Below are 12,782 nucleotides of genomic sequence, written 5' to 3' on the forward strand. Positions count from 1 at the left end.
CATACTAGACAAAAGAATATACACGTATAACTGAATCACCTTGCTGAACGGCAGCAATGAACACAACATTGTGAATCAACTATACTTCAATAAAAACTAATTAAAAATACAATATGCAAAAGAACATGACAACTGAGTAAAATATAATACATTGGTAGCAAAAGGGTTACTACCTGTATATATAAGAAAATCTATGAAATTATTAGGAAGCAACGCCCAGGTAAGATATCTGTGGGGCACTTTTCTCACACACACACACACACAATCTTCGTGCTCCAAACAATAATTCATGAAATATTTTAAAATATAATAGAAAAAGGCACAGCCTTAATAATTTTTCTAAAGAAAGGTAAAATGTCACTGGAGTCCAGAAAAGGAAGAGAATGCAAAGCAGCACGTGTGACGGAAGTCTGCTAGCCTCGGCCTGAAAGCAGGGGCGACGGCTGAAATGGATCTCCAGTGGGAAAGGGAGACTCAGAGCGCCCCACGGAGGTTCAGGAGCCACTCTTAGGCTCAAACTTGGTAACTGGAGACAGGGTAGGGTTCTCCTGTGTGCAAAGACAGACGTTTCAGAAAAAACATAAAACATAAGAAAAGCTATTGCCACCAGGCTATGACACAATATAATGGGCTATTGCATATTATATATATATATAGCTTTTTAATGAGGGAAATAGGAGAAAGCAGACACCTTCTTCTAGGCACAAAGCCAATAAAACAAGCCTTGAATATGACCTCATTTGGAAATGAAAGTTTCAATATTCAATATGAAGGAAAAAGAAAAGAAAAACATAATCAAGGTGAGCCTGCACATTACTTTTCCACTGTACATGAAGATGATTCATAAAGGCAGACAAGGAGACAAATTAGTAGATTATTGTAACCCAAAAAGAAAACAGGACAATCTGAAAATTACTTTAAAATAAGTGTTTTTTGTCCTTGGGGAAAAAAAATAAATAGAAATGAAGGAGAATATAAGAAATGAAAATTAAAGTGAATGTTGCTCAGTTGTGTTGACTCTTTGCAACCCCATGGACCATACAGTCCATGAAATTCTCTAGGTTAGAATATTGTAGTGGGGAGTCTTTCTCTTCTCCAGGGGATCTTCCCAACCCAGGGATCCAACCCAGGTCTCCCGCATTGAAGGCGGATTCTGATCTACTATGAAATCTGCAAATTGATATAAATATAGCTATCAATTGAAAATAGAACATGAGCCAGATTCTAAATAGAAATCAAATAAGGAAACATCAAAATATAGTAATAATGAATTCACCAAGGAAATACCACAGAGAGAGATTAAAAGTTATGGAAAGCACTTAAAATAGTTGAGTGGAAAATACTTGAACATATTTTAATGAGCTCTCCAAAAGAATAGACTAGAAGGAAAAAAACAAAGCAACGATTTTCAAAAATACAGTTCTGCGAATGTTCCACAAGAATATGAATATTCACAATGACTGCATATTAGAAAACCACAAAGGCTATCAAGTAAGAAGATAACTTACTCACAAAGAAATGACTCTAGTTCAGAACAAACATGTCACCACCAACAAAAGAATTTAGAAGTGAATTTTGTTATTATTGTTTACTCACTAAGTCATGTCTGATTCTGCTGCAGCCCCATGGACTGTAGCCCACTAGGTTGCTCTGTCCGTGGGGTTTCCTAGGCAAGAGTAAGAGTGGGTTGCCGTGCCCTTGTCTCCAGGAGATCGTCCCGATCCAGGAGTCAAACCTGCACCTCCTGCATTAGCAGGAGGATTCTTTACCACTGAGCCACCAGGGAAACCCAGAAGGAAATTGCTCTTCAGTCGCTCAGTCATGTCCAGTTCTTTGCGACCCCATGGACTACAGTATGCCATCCTTCCCTGTCCATCACCAACTCCTGGAACTTGCTCAAACTTATATCCATCAAGTCAGTGATGCCATCCAACCATCTCATCCTCTGTTGTCCCCTTCTCCTCCACCTTCAATCTTTCCCAACATCAGGGTCTTTTCCAATGAGTCAGCTCTTCACATCAGGTGGCCAAAGTATTGGAGTTTCAGCTTCAGCATCAGTCCTTCCAATGAACACCCAGGACTGATCTCCTTTAGGATGGACTGGTTGGACCTCCTTGTAGTCCAAGGGACTCTCAAGAGTCTTCCCTAACACCACAGTTCAAAAGCATCTATTCTTTGGTGCTCAGCTTTCTTTATAGTCCAACTCTCACATCCATACATGACTACTGGAAAAGCCACAGCTTTGACTAGACAGACCTTTGCTCACAAAGCAAGAGAGGCCCCTGCAGTGAGTGAGCAGAGCACCAAGAGGGAGAGCGGCCCCTGCTCCCTGCAATGAGAGGAGCACCCAGGAAGCAATGAAGATCCAGCACAGCCAGAAATAATAAAGAACTAAAGAAATAATGAACCAGCAATTTTCCAAAAAGAAGGAAAGAAAGAAAGTGAAGTCGCTCAGTCATGACTGACTCTTTGCGACCCCGTGCACTGTAGCCTACCAGGTTCCTCCGTCCATGGGATTTTCCAGGAAAAAGTACTGGAGTGGGTTGCTATTTCCTTCTCCAGGAGATCTTCCAAACCCAGGGATTGAACCTGGGTCTCCCACGTTGTAGGCAGACGCTTTGCCATCTGAGCCACCAGGGAAGTCCAAAAAGTCACTTATTTAAAAAAAAATTGGAATCACTGCTGACTACTCACCAAATAGTTTTATATTAAAATCATCTGACCTGGAAATTAAAAATCTTACAGAACTACAGGTTTAATCACAAATAGCCAGGAGCAGCCTCAGGGTACTGATCTGAAACGCACTGAATTTGCTTATGTCCTTTGTGCCCTTGTCAGCGAGCTGCTAGATTCTCAACGGGATCATTGCAGCTGCAGCTCAACCTTGAGAGAGCATATTAAAGTCATCTGGGGCAGGTTTAAAGAATACAAACATCTGCAGCCCACCGCTAGAGTCCAACTTCACTGACCAGGGACGGGGTCTGAGCACTGGTTTGTTTTGTGTCTGTGAGTGATTCGAGTACATTGCTGAGTCCAGAACCAGATATGAGAGCACTCCTTTACAGGATACAAGATGAGAACATCAACATTCTCGCCACCTCCATCACGAGAACAGACACAAAAAGCCCCGTTGAGACTAATAAACACACTACTTCTGCCTGTTCCGAGCGTCAGTTCTGAGCACTGAGAACAGCCCAGCCTCGCGCTCCCTGGACAGACGAACCCGCACGGGAGTGCGCTGAGCGACGCTTGAGGCACAGTCAGCGACACCTCTGCCACAAGACACCTCTCTCCCTGTTTTCTGACCATGTCCCCATTCCTTCCTTTCTCTTCCCTGCTTTCCACACTCTCCCAGCCTACCCTTTAGATCTACCATTTTTAACCAATGCTTTAGACATTCTAGAAAAAAACAAATCAGAAAATGGAGTTTGTTATCCTTATTCCAGGACTGGCAAATTCAGGCCGATGTTATTGGTTTAGACTTGCCTAGTTAGATTTGTGCTAACTAGGTCTGAACTGATGACCACTCTAATGACCACTTTGGCTATCTCAGGATTTGGTAAACATGTGAAAAGTTAAAAAAACATGATTAGTGGTGGCGTGCATCCTGCAGAAGATGATTATTTTCAAGTTTCAAAAGCACCCACTACAACATTTTTATTTGCTGAATTATTTATTATCCAGCCCTTATTCACTGTAGTCAAAATGCCAAAATAGTCTTCTAGAAATTTAGCCTTGCATAAATTCAGATTGGCATTTCTTTTCCAGCATTTCAACATTTGTCTGTTCTGGTTGTTACAATTTACACTGCTACTGTAGGTCTTGACCAGACTGGAGAGCTAGGTGGGTAAGATTGATTCTGTGGTCAGATAAGTTTAGAGATTCTAGTTTAAACAAAAATGAAAGAGGTTTTCCTAATTGCAAAATTTCTCAGACATTTAAATGTTAAAGTGCATCATAATTCTTCAAAGGGGAGACACTACTGGTTTTGCAAACTTCATTGACCACAAAGAGGAAAACCGAGTATCCTGACAGATTGATATTCCACAGAACATACTTCTGAAACACTGTTTAGAGTTTATCACTGGTGATGATAAAGATAGTGATCATATGAGTCTCAAAAGCTCTCCCTGGATCTCCTGCCAGAGAACTTGCACCCCAGGAGGTTTTCTCCCGCCGAGTGTCCTGCCCGTGACTTCCACTGCTGTCCGCTCTGCCTCCCCAGGCAAACTCCACATTTTCTTCATATCAAGAGTCAGAAGAGGTCTTAAGCAGTCCTGCAGTTTCCCTTGTAGGGGACTGAATATTTCCTCAGGGCCCAGGGACTAGGAGAGGCCGAGGATTCTGGTCAATGGCGGGGATTAAAGGGTAAGAGGACACTCTGGGGAGCAGGCAGGGGCGACAAGGGGACACGCGAGGCGGTGTCTGATGCTTGTGCATCATTTAAATGCAATGATTTCTGAACAGGTTTATACTTGCAAACAGTACAAGACTCAAGATACACATAGGAATATGCAGTGGGAAGTCATCTCTTCTCTTCTCCATTTCCTCCAGCTACCCGATTTCCTGCTCCCCTTGCAGGAGTCACTACAATCGCTAGTTTGTTGTGTATCCTTTCACAGACACTCTGTATTTTAGCCAATGAATACTACACAGGTAAAGAATCCAGAAAATGTTATAATTTAAATTGTGTTAATGTTATGGCTAAGAAAATCTAGAAAATAATGATCATTGAATATATCACAGAGGTGGCATTTCAAATTTGTAGGAGTAAACAAACTCTTAAATAAAGCGTATAAAAGCCAGTTGGATAGCAAACTGGAAAAATAAACTGATGCCAACGCCCCAAAATTTAAACTGAAACTACAAAAGTGTTAGAAAATAATGAATGTAGATTGTGTGTTTATGTATATGTGTGTGTGTGTGTGTGTGCATATATACAATCTTAGCTAAGCAAGACTTCTAGCTTTTCTAAGTCATGGAATAAAAGATTATTAAATTTGAGTATAAAAATTTTTTAAATAGAATAAATTCAATTAACAAATATCAAAGACATATAGCAAGTGAAAACTATTTAACTTATAACCAGAAGAAAAGGCCAGTTCAACTCAACAAGAAAACACAAATTATTAACAGAAAAATAGGCAAAGGACATATATAGGCGGTTCACAGAAAAATAAATATAAATAGCCAATGTACACACCAAAACCTCACTTAACAGTTAGAGAAGATGGGATTTTTAAAGTGAAATAGCAGTATATTAAGGATAACAATCAACAGAGTGAAAAGTCAAACCAAACTATGGGCAAAAATATTTGCAAATCATTTATCTGATAAAGTGTTAATATCCAAAATATGCAATAAACTTCTACAACTCAACAACAAGGAGTTAGGGGATGAGGAAAATAGGTGAGAGTTTGGTTGTTGTTGCTCAGTCCCTCACGTCCAACTCTTCTTGACCCCATTGATTACAGCAATTCAGGCTCCCCTGTCCTTCACCATCTCCCAGAGTTTGCTCAAACTCACATCCATTGAGTTGGTGATGCCATCCAACCATCTCATCCTCTGTCATCCCCTTCTCCTCCTGCCTTCAGTCTTTCCCAGCATCAGGGTCTTTTCCAATGAGTCAGCTCTTCGCATCAGGTGACCAAAGTATTGGAGCTTCAGCTTTAGCATCAGTCCTTCCAATGAATATTCAGGACTGATTTCCTTTAGGATAGACTGGATTGATCTCCTTGCAGTCCAAGGGACTCTCAAGAGTCTTCTCCAACACCACAGTTCAAAAGCATCAATTCTTTAGGGCTCAGCCTTCTTTATGGTCCAACTCTCACATCTGTACATGACTCCTGGAAAAACCATAGCTCCGACTATACGACATTTGTCAGCAAAGTAATGTCTCTGTTTTTTATATGCTGTCTAGGTTTGGCATAGCTTTTCTTCCAAGGAGCAAGTTTCTTTCAATTTCATGGCTTGCAGCCATCATCCACAGCGATTTTGGAGCCCAAGAAAATAAAGTCTGTCACTGTTTCCACTGTTTCCCCATCTATTTGGCATAAAGTGATGGGACCGGAGAGGGCAATGGCACCCCACTCCAGTACTCTTGCCTGGAAAATCCCATGGACGGAGGAGCCTGGTGGGCTGCAGTCCATGGGATCACTGAGGGTCAGACACGACTGAACAACTTCACTTTCACTTTTCACTTTCATGCATTGGAGAAGGAAATGGCAACCCACTCCAGTGTTCTTGCCTGGAGAATCCCAGGGATGGAGGAGCCTGGTGGGCTTCCATCTATGGGGTCGCACAGAGTCGGACACGACTGAAGTGACTTAGCAGCAGATGGGACCAGATGCCAAGATCTTAGCTTTTTGAATGTTGAGTTTTAAGCCAGCTTTTTCACTCTCCTCTCTCACTTTCATCAAGAGACTCTTTAGTTCTTCACTTTCTGCCATAAGGGTGATGTCATCTACATATCTGAGGTTATTGATATTTCTTCCAGTAATCTTGATTCTAGCTTTTGCTTCATCTAGCCCAGCATTTCACATGACGTACTCTGCATGTAAGTTAAATAAACAGGGTGACAATATACAGCCTTGACAGACTCCTTTCCTGATTTGGAACCAGTCTGTTTTTCCATGTCAGTATCCAACTGCTGCTTCTTGACCTGCATACAGGTTTCTCAGGAGGTAGGTCAGGTGGACTGATATTCCCATCTCTTTAAGAATTTTCCAGTTTGTTGTGCTCCACAGAGTCAAAGGCTTTGGTGTAGTCAATAAAGCACAAGTAGATGTTTTTCTGGAACTCTTGCTTTTACTGTGATCCAACAGATGTTGGCAATTTGATCTCTGGATCCTCTGCCTTTTCTAAATCCAACTTGAACAGCTTAAAGTTCTCAGTTCACATACTGTTGAAGCCTAGTTTGGAGGATTTTGAGCGTGACCTTGACAGCATGTGAAATGAGTGCAATCATGCAGTAGTGTGAGCATTCTTTGGCACTGCCCTTCTTTGGTATTGGAATGAAAACTGACCTTTTCCAGTACCTTTTCTCAGTCCCTCTGGCAGATCCCCAGGTTGGGAAATCTGTTGTGGGCCCTAAAACTTTTGCACTAGTGCAAGAACTTTTTGGTAAAATCCTTCTCCAGCTTGTGGGTCACCTGCCTGGAGGCGCTATGGTGAGGCTAATGGTGACCTCCTCCAAGAAGACTCAGGCCCCATGCTGGGCCCCCAGGGTGGCTGCTGCCAGAGCCCCTGTGCCTGCGGATGGCCAAACCCACATGCAGGTCTGGGGCATCTCTGCCGGTGGTCACGGCTCCTTCCCGGGGCCTGGCGCCACAGGGTTTCGTTTGCACGCCCATGTCGCTGGCGGGATGAGGCTTGATTTTAAATGCGGTTGCACTCCTCCTACCGTCTTGTTGCAGCTTCTCCTTTGCCCTTGGACGTGGGGTATCTTTTTTTGGTGGGATCCCACATTCTCCTGCGGACAGTTGTTCAGCAGCTGATTGTGATTTTGGTGTTCTCGCAGAAGATGAGCACACGTTCCTCTAGTCCACTATCTTATTCTCTTTCGAGAGACTGTTAAAAGGTATAAACTTTCAGCTATAAGATAAATAAGGTCGGAGAATCTAATGTAAAACATGGTGATATAATTGATAACACTGTATTATATAACTGAAATTTGCTAAGAGAGTAGAATTTAACTTTTCTTGCCAAAAAAGTGGGGGATATGTGAGGTGATGTATGCATTAATTAATTAGATGGAAGAAACCCTTCACAATGTATATATGGATCAAATCACCATGATGTATACTTAAATATCTCATAATTTCATATGTTAATTATATCTCAATAAAGCTGGGGAAACACACACACACACACACACACACACACTCACACACAAAGCAACTAGATGTTGGGATAGGAAAAAAAAAATGCCAAGGGCTTGAGTAAACATTTCACCAAAGAAGACATACAAATGGTCAACAGCATATGAAAAGATGCTCAGTATCATTAATCATTAAGGAAACAGAAATCAGAATCACAATGAGATAACAGCTATGACTCCTAGGATGGCTACTATCAAAAAAATAAAAAAGGAAGGAAAGGAGGGAGGGAGGGAGGGAGTGAGGGAGAGAGTATTATTTAAGAAGAAATGATGAAAATAACAAGTGTTGGCAAGGATGTATGCCCCTGCTTATCTCATAAAGCACACGGTCCACAGAAAAGGTGCTCCTGTGTTTCTCTGTTCCTTCCTACTCCTTTTAAGAAGTTTCTCAGATGCTTATTTACTGAGAAAGTAAAGATGACAGTGTCTTTTCAACTACAGAATCTTACAAATGAGTTATCGAAGCAGCTTCACCATCATCACTCAGTGGTCCTGGCCCTCCTTACCACGCCTCAGCTCCCTCTCACAGGTGCTGCAGCGTGACAGTAACTGACGTGATGGTAACTATGCTAACACGTCCCATTCAAATGACTAACATTCTAGGCCGGTCTCCGCACTGTCTCTTCACCGCCTGCCTCCCTCGTCCACATACAGAAGAATCAGTGCACCGGAAGGAGTGAATGTAATGGCACACGCCCTGTCAGAATTCCTGACAGTGACTATCATGCAAAATCAGGGCATTATGAAGCTTATAAATGCCAAATAGAAACTCAGGATGAGAAGAACTCCTAGAAGCTCAGCTATCTTTTCCCTCTTGACTTCCCAATAAGACTGCATTGAACTATCCCAAGAAAAATTTAAAGGTGTTCTTCAAAGTGCTTCCAAGTGTATTAATCTGGGTAGACCATGAAATACCAATGGGACCAATAGCACCCAAAATGGGGCAAAAATTGGTCCTTGGTGAGTAGATGAGGAGCAAAACAAACCTACTGTTTTTACTAAAAACGCACAGATGTACCTACATTACATAAACAGAAATACACCATCCATTCAGTTCAGTTCAGTTCAGTTGCTCAGTCGTGTCCAACTCTTTTCGACCCCATGGACTGCAACACACCAGGCCTGCCTGTCCATCACCAACTCCCGGAGTTCACTCAAACGCATGTCCATTGACTTGGTGTTGCCATACAACTGTCTCATCCTCTGTTATCCCCTTCTCTGCCCACCTTCAATCTTACCCAGCATCAGGGTCCTTTCCAATGAGTCAGTTCTTCACATCAGGTGGCCAAAGTATTGGAGTTTCAGCTTCAGCATCAGTCCTTCCAATGAATATTCAGGACTGTCTCCTTAAGGATGGACTGATTGGAACTTCTTGCAGTCCAAGGGACTCTCAAGAGTCTTCTCCAACACCACAGTTCAAAACCATCAATTCTTCAGTGCTCAGCTTTCTTTATAGTCCAACTCTCACATCCATACATGACTACTGGAAAAAACATAGTTTTGACTAGATGGACCTTTGTTGGCAAAGTAATGTCTCTGCTTTTTAATAAGCTGTCTAGGTTGGTCATAATTTTTCCTCCAAGGAGCAAGCATCTGTTAATTTCATGGCTGTAGTCACCATCTGCAGTCATTTTAGAGCCCAAAAATATAATGTCTGTCACTGTTTCCCTTGTTTCCCCATCTATTTGCCATGATCTTAGTTTTCTGAATGTTGAGTTTCAAGCCAACTTTTTCACTCTCCTCTTTCACTTTCATCAAGAGGCTCTTTAGTTCTTCGCTTTCTGCCATAAGGGTGGTGTCATCTGCATACCTGAGGTTATTGATATTTCTCCTGGGAATCTTGATTCCAGCTTGTGTTTCATCAGCCCAGCATTTCTCATGATGTACTCTGCATATAAGTTGAATAAGCATGGTGACAATATACAGCCTTGACGTACTCCTTTGTCTATGTGGAACAAGTCTGTTGTTCCATGTCCAGTTCTAACTGTTGCTTCTTGACCTGCATACAGATTTCACAGGAGGCAGGTCAGGTGGCCTGGTATTCCAATCTGTTGAAACATTTTCCACAGTTTGTTCTAATCCACACAGTCAAAGGCTTTTGCATAGTCAATAAAGCAGAAATAGATGTTTTTCTGGAACTCTCTTGCTTTTTCGATGGTCCAGCTGATGTTGGCAATTTGATCTCTGGTTCCTCTGCCTTTTCTAAATCCAGCTGAACATCTGGAAGTTCACAGTTCATGTACTGGTGAAGCCTGGCTTTGAGAATTTTGAGCATTACTTTGCTAGCGTGTGAGATGAGTGCAATTGTGCAATAGTTTACATTCTTTGGCATTGCCTTTCTTTGGGATTTGAATGAAAATTGACCTTTTCCAGTCCTGCAGGCACTGCTGAGTTTTCCCAATTTGCTGGCATGTTGAGTGCAGCATTTTCACAGCATGTTTCAGGATTTGAAATAGCTCAGCTGGAATTCCATCACCTCCACTAGCTTTGTTTGTAGTGATTCTTCCTAAGGCCTGCTTGACTTCACATTCCATGATGTTTGGCTCTAGGTGAGTGATCACACCATCGTGGTAATCTGGGTCATGAAGATCTTTTTTGTACAGTTCTTCTGTGTATTCTTGCCACCTCTTCTTAATATCTTCTGCTTTTGTTAGGTCCATACCATTTCTATCCTTTATTGAGACCATCTTTGCATGAAATGTTCCCCTAGTATCTCTAATTTTCTTGAAGAGATCTCTAGTCTTTCCCATTCTGTTGTTGTCCTCTATTTCTTTGTAGTGATAACTGAGGAAGGCTTTCTTATCTCTCCTTGCTATTCTTTGGAACTCTGCATTCAAATGGGAATATCTTACCTTTTCTCCTTTGCTTTTCACTTCTCTTCATTTCACAGCTATTTGTAAGGCCTCCTCAGACAACTATTCTGCCTTTTTGCATTTCTTTTCTTGGTGATGGTCTTAATCCCTGTCTTCTATACAATGTCCCAAACCTCCACCCATAGTTCATCAGGCACTCTGTCTATCAGATCTAATCCCTTGAATCTATTTTTCACTTCCTCTGTATAATCGTGTGAGATTTGATTTAGATCATACCTGAATGGTCTAGTGGTTTTCCCTACTTTCTTCAGTTTAAGTCTGAATTTGGCAAGAAGGAGTTCATGATCTGAGCCACAGTCAGCTCCCCGTCCTGTTTTTGCTGACTGTATAGAGCTTCTCCATCTTTGGCTGCAAAGAATATAATCAATCTGGTTATGGTATTGACCATCTGGTAGTCTCCATGTGTAGAGTCTTCTCTTGTGTAGTTGGAAGAGGATGTTTCTATGACCAGTGCGTTCTCTTGGCAAAATTCTATTAGCCTTTGCCCTGCTTCATTCTGTACTCCAAGGCCATATTTGCCTGTACAAATACACCACACCTGTAGTATTAAAATTTCATGAAGGGTCTTGGTATGCAATACCCCCGGAACATGGAAAATGACTGGAAAGACTAGCTCAAGGTTTTTTCCCAAGCAGTTCTCAAGGGTGTGATGCATTTCTTCGCCACAAGATGACACTGATATCTCCCTCAGTATTAAAGAAATACAGCATTCCCTTTGACAAGATCACCCAGGAAGCTGGAGAATTTATGATCACTTTCCCATATGGCTACCATGCTGGTTTTAATCATGGTTTCAACTGTGCAGAATCTACAAATTTTGCTACTGTCAGATGGATTGACTATGGGAAAGTTGCTAAATTGTGCACTTGCAGGAAAGACATGGTGAAAATTTCTATGGATATCTTTGTGAGGAAATTTCAACCAGACAGATACCAGCTTTGGAAACAAGGAAAGGATATATACACCATTGATCACACAAAGCCTACTCCAGAATCCACCCCTGAAGTAAAAGCATGGCTGCAGAGGAGGAGGAAAGTAAGAAAAGCATCCAGGAGCTTCCAGTGTACTAGTTCTCACTCTAAGAGGCCTAAGAATGAGGAGGATGAGAAACTGTCAGCTATAGTTGGTGGGGCAGAGGGACCCACTCCTGACCCGGATCCAGGTGATCTCAAGGATGATGGAAAGCCAGAAGAAGCAGTGAAACTAGCAAACACAGAAGCACCTTCAGAGGGAGAGGCCTCTGTTAGCAGGATGCAGCTGGATCATAATTTGTCAGATAATATCAGATTCTCGGGAAACGTCTGCCTAAACACATCTGTAGCAGAGAAAATCAAAGCTGAGGCTGAACAAACTTGTGCTGCAATTCCACCTTCAAATCTCAGCGAGGCTGACGAGTCCATATTTAGTGGCCAAGTGACATTCGAGGAATCAGAGCCATGCAAGCTTCCATGGCCAAAGTCACCTGAGTCATACTCCTCTGTGGCAGAGAGTAGCAGTGCTTTGACTGAGGGAGAAGAGAGTGATGTGGAAAGCCGTGGGAATGGCCTTGAACCTGGGGAAGTCCCAGCGGTCCCCAGTGGCCAGAGAAATGGCTTCAAAGTCCCCAGTGTATGTGACAGTGTCAATTTTTACCGTATTTATTGTGTTGTCAAGGCTTTTTCTGAAAACAGCATGCTATGCATGGAAATCTTGCTGTAGGGCAGAAATAGCATCTTACATTTATAGGTCTTAATCTATTTCCTTCAATGACTGGGTGGTAAGCTTTCTGTGAGCTCTGGCTAACCTGGTGATAATTCAGAGAACATGGAACTTGTGGCCATGTGTTGGGGTTTAATTTTCTTTCTTTTTTAGTTTTTCTAACATTAGACTCTTTGTTTTGAGATCTTTGTAGATTTATATGCAGTGGTAAGAAGTAGTGTAGCAAGATTTTATATACCCAGTTTCCCTCAGTAGAACCTCCTTGGAAAACTAGGATAGGACAGCACAGTGATACTGACATTGATATAGTCAAGACACAGAATGGTTCTGTC

The 12,782-nt window shown here is 42.0% G+C and overlaps 1 pseudogene; it reads left to right on the forward strand.

The window, feature by feature from the left end:
- Positions 1-11,321: 11,321 nt before the first annotated feature.
- Positions 11,322-12,450, forward strand: LOC138988576 (lysine-specific demethylase 4C pseudogene; annotated as a pseudogene).
- Positions 12,451-12,782: the final 332 nt, after the last annotated feature.

This window comes from Bos mutus, chromosome 7 (genome assembly GCF_027580195.1).
Source record: "Bos mutus isolate GX-2022 chromosome 7, NWIPB_WYAK_1.1, whole genome shotgun sequence".
Classification (NCBI taxonomy): Eukaryota; Metazoa; Chordata; class Mammalia; order Artiodactyla; family Bovidae; genus Bos; species Bos mutus.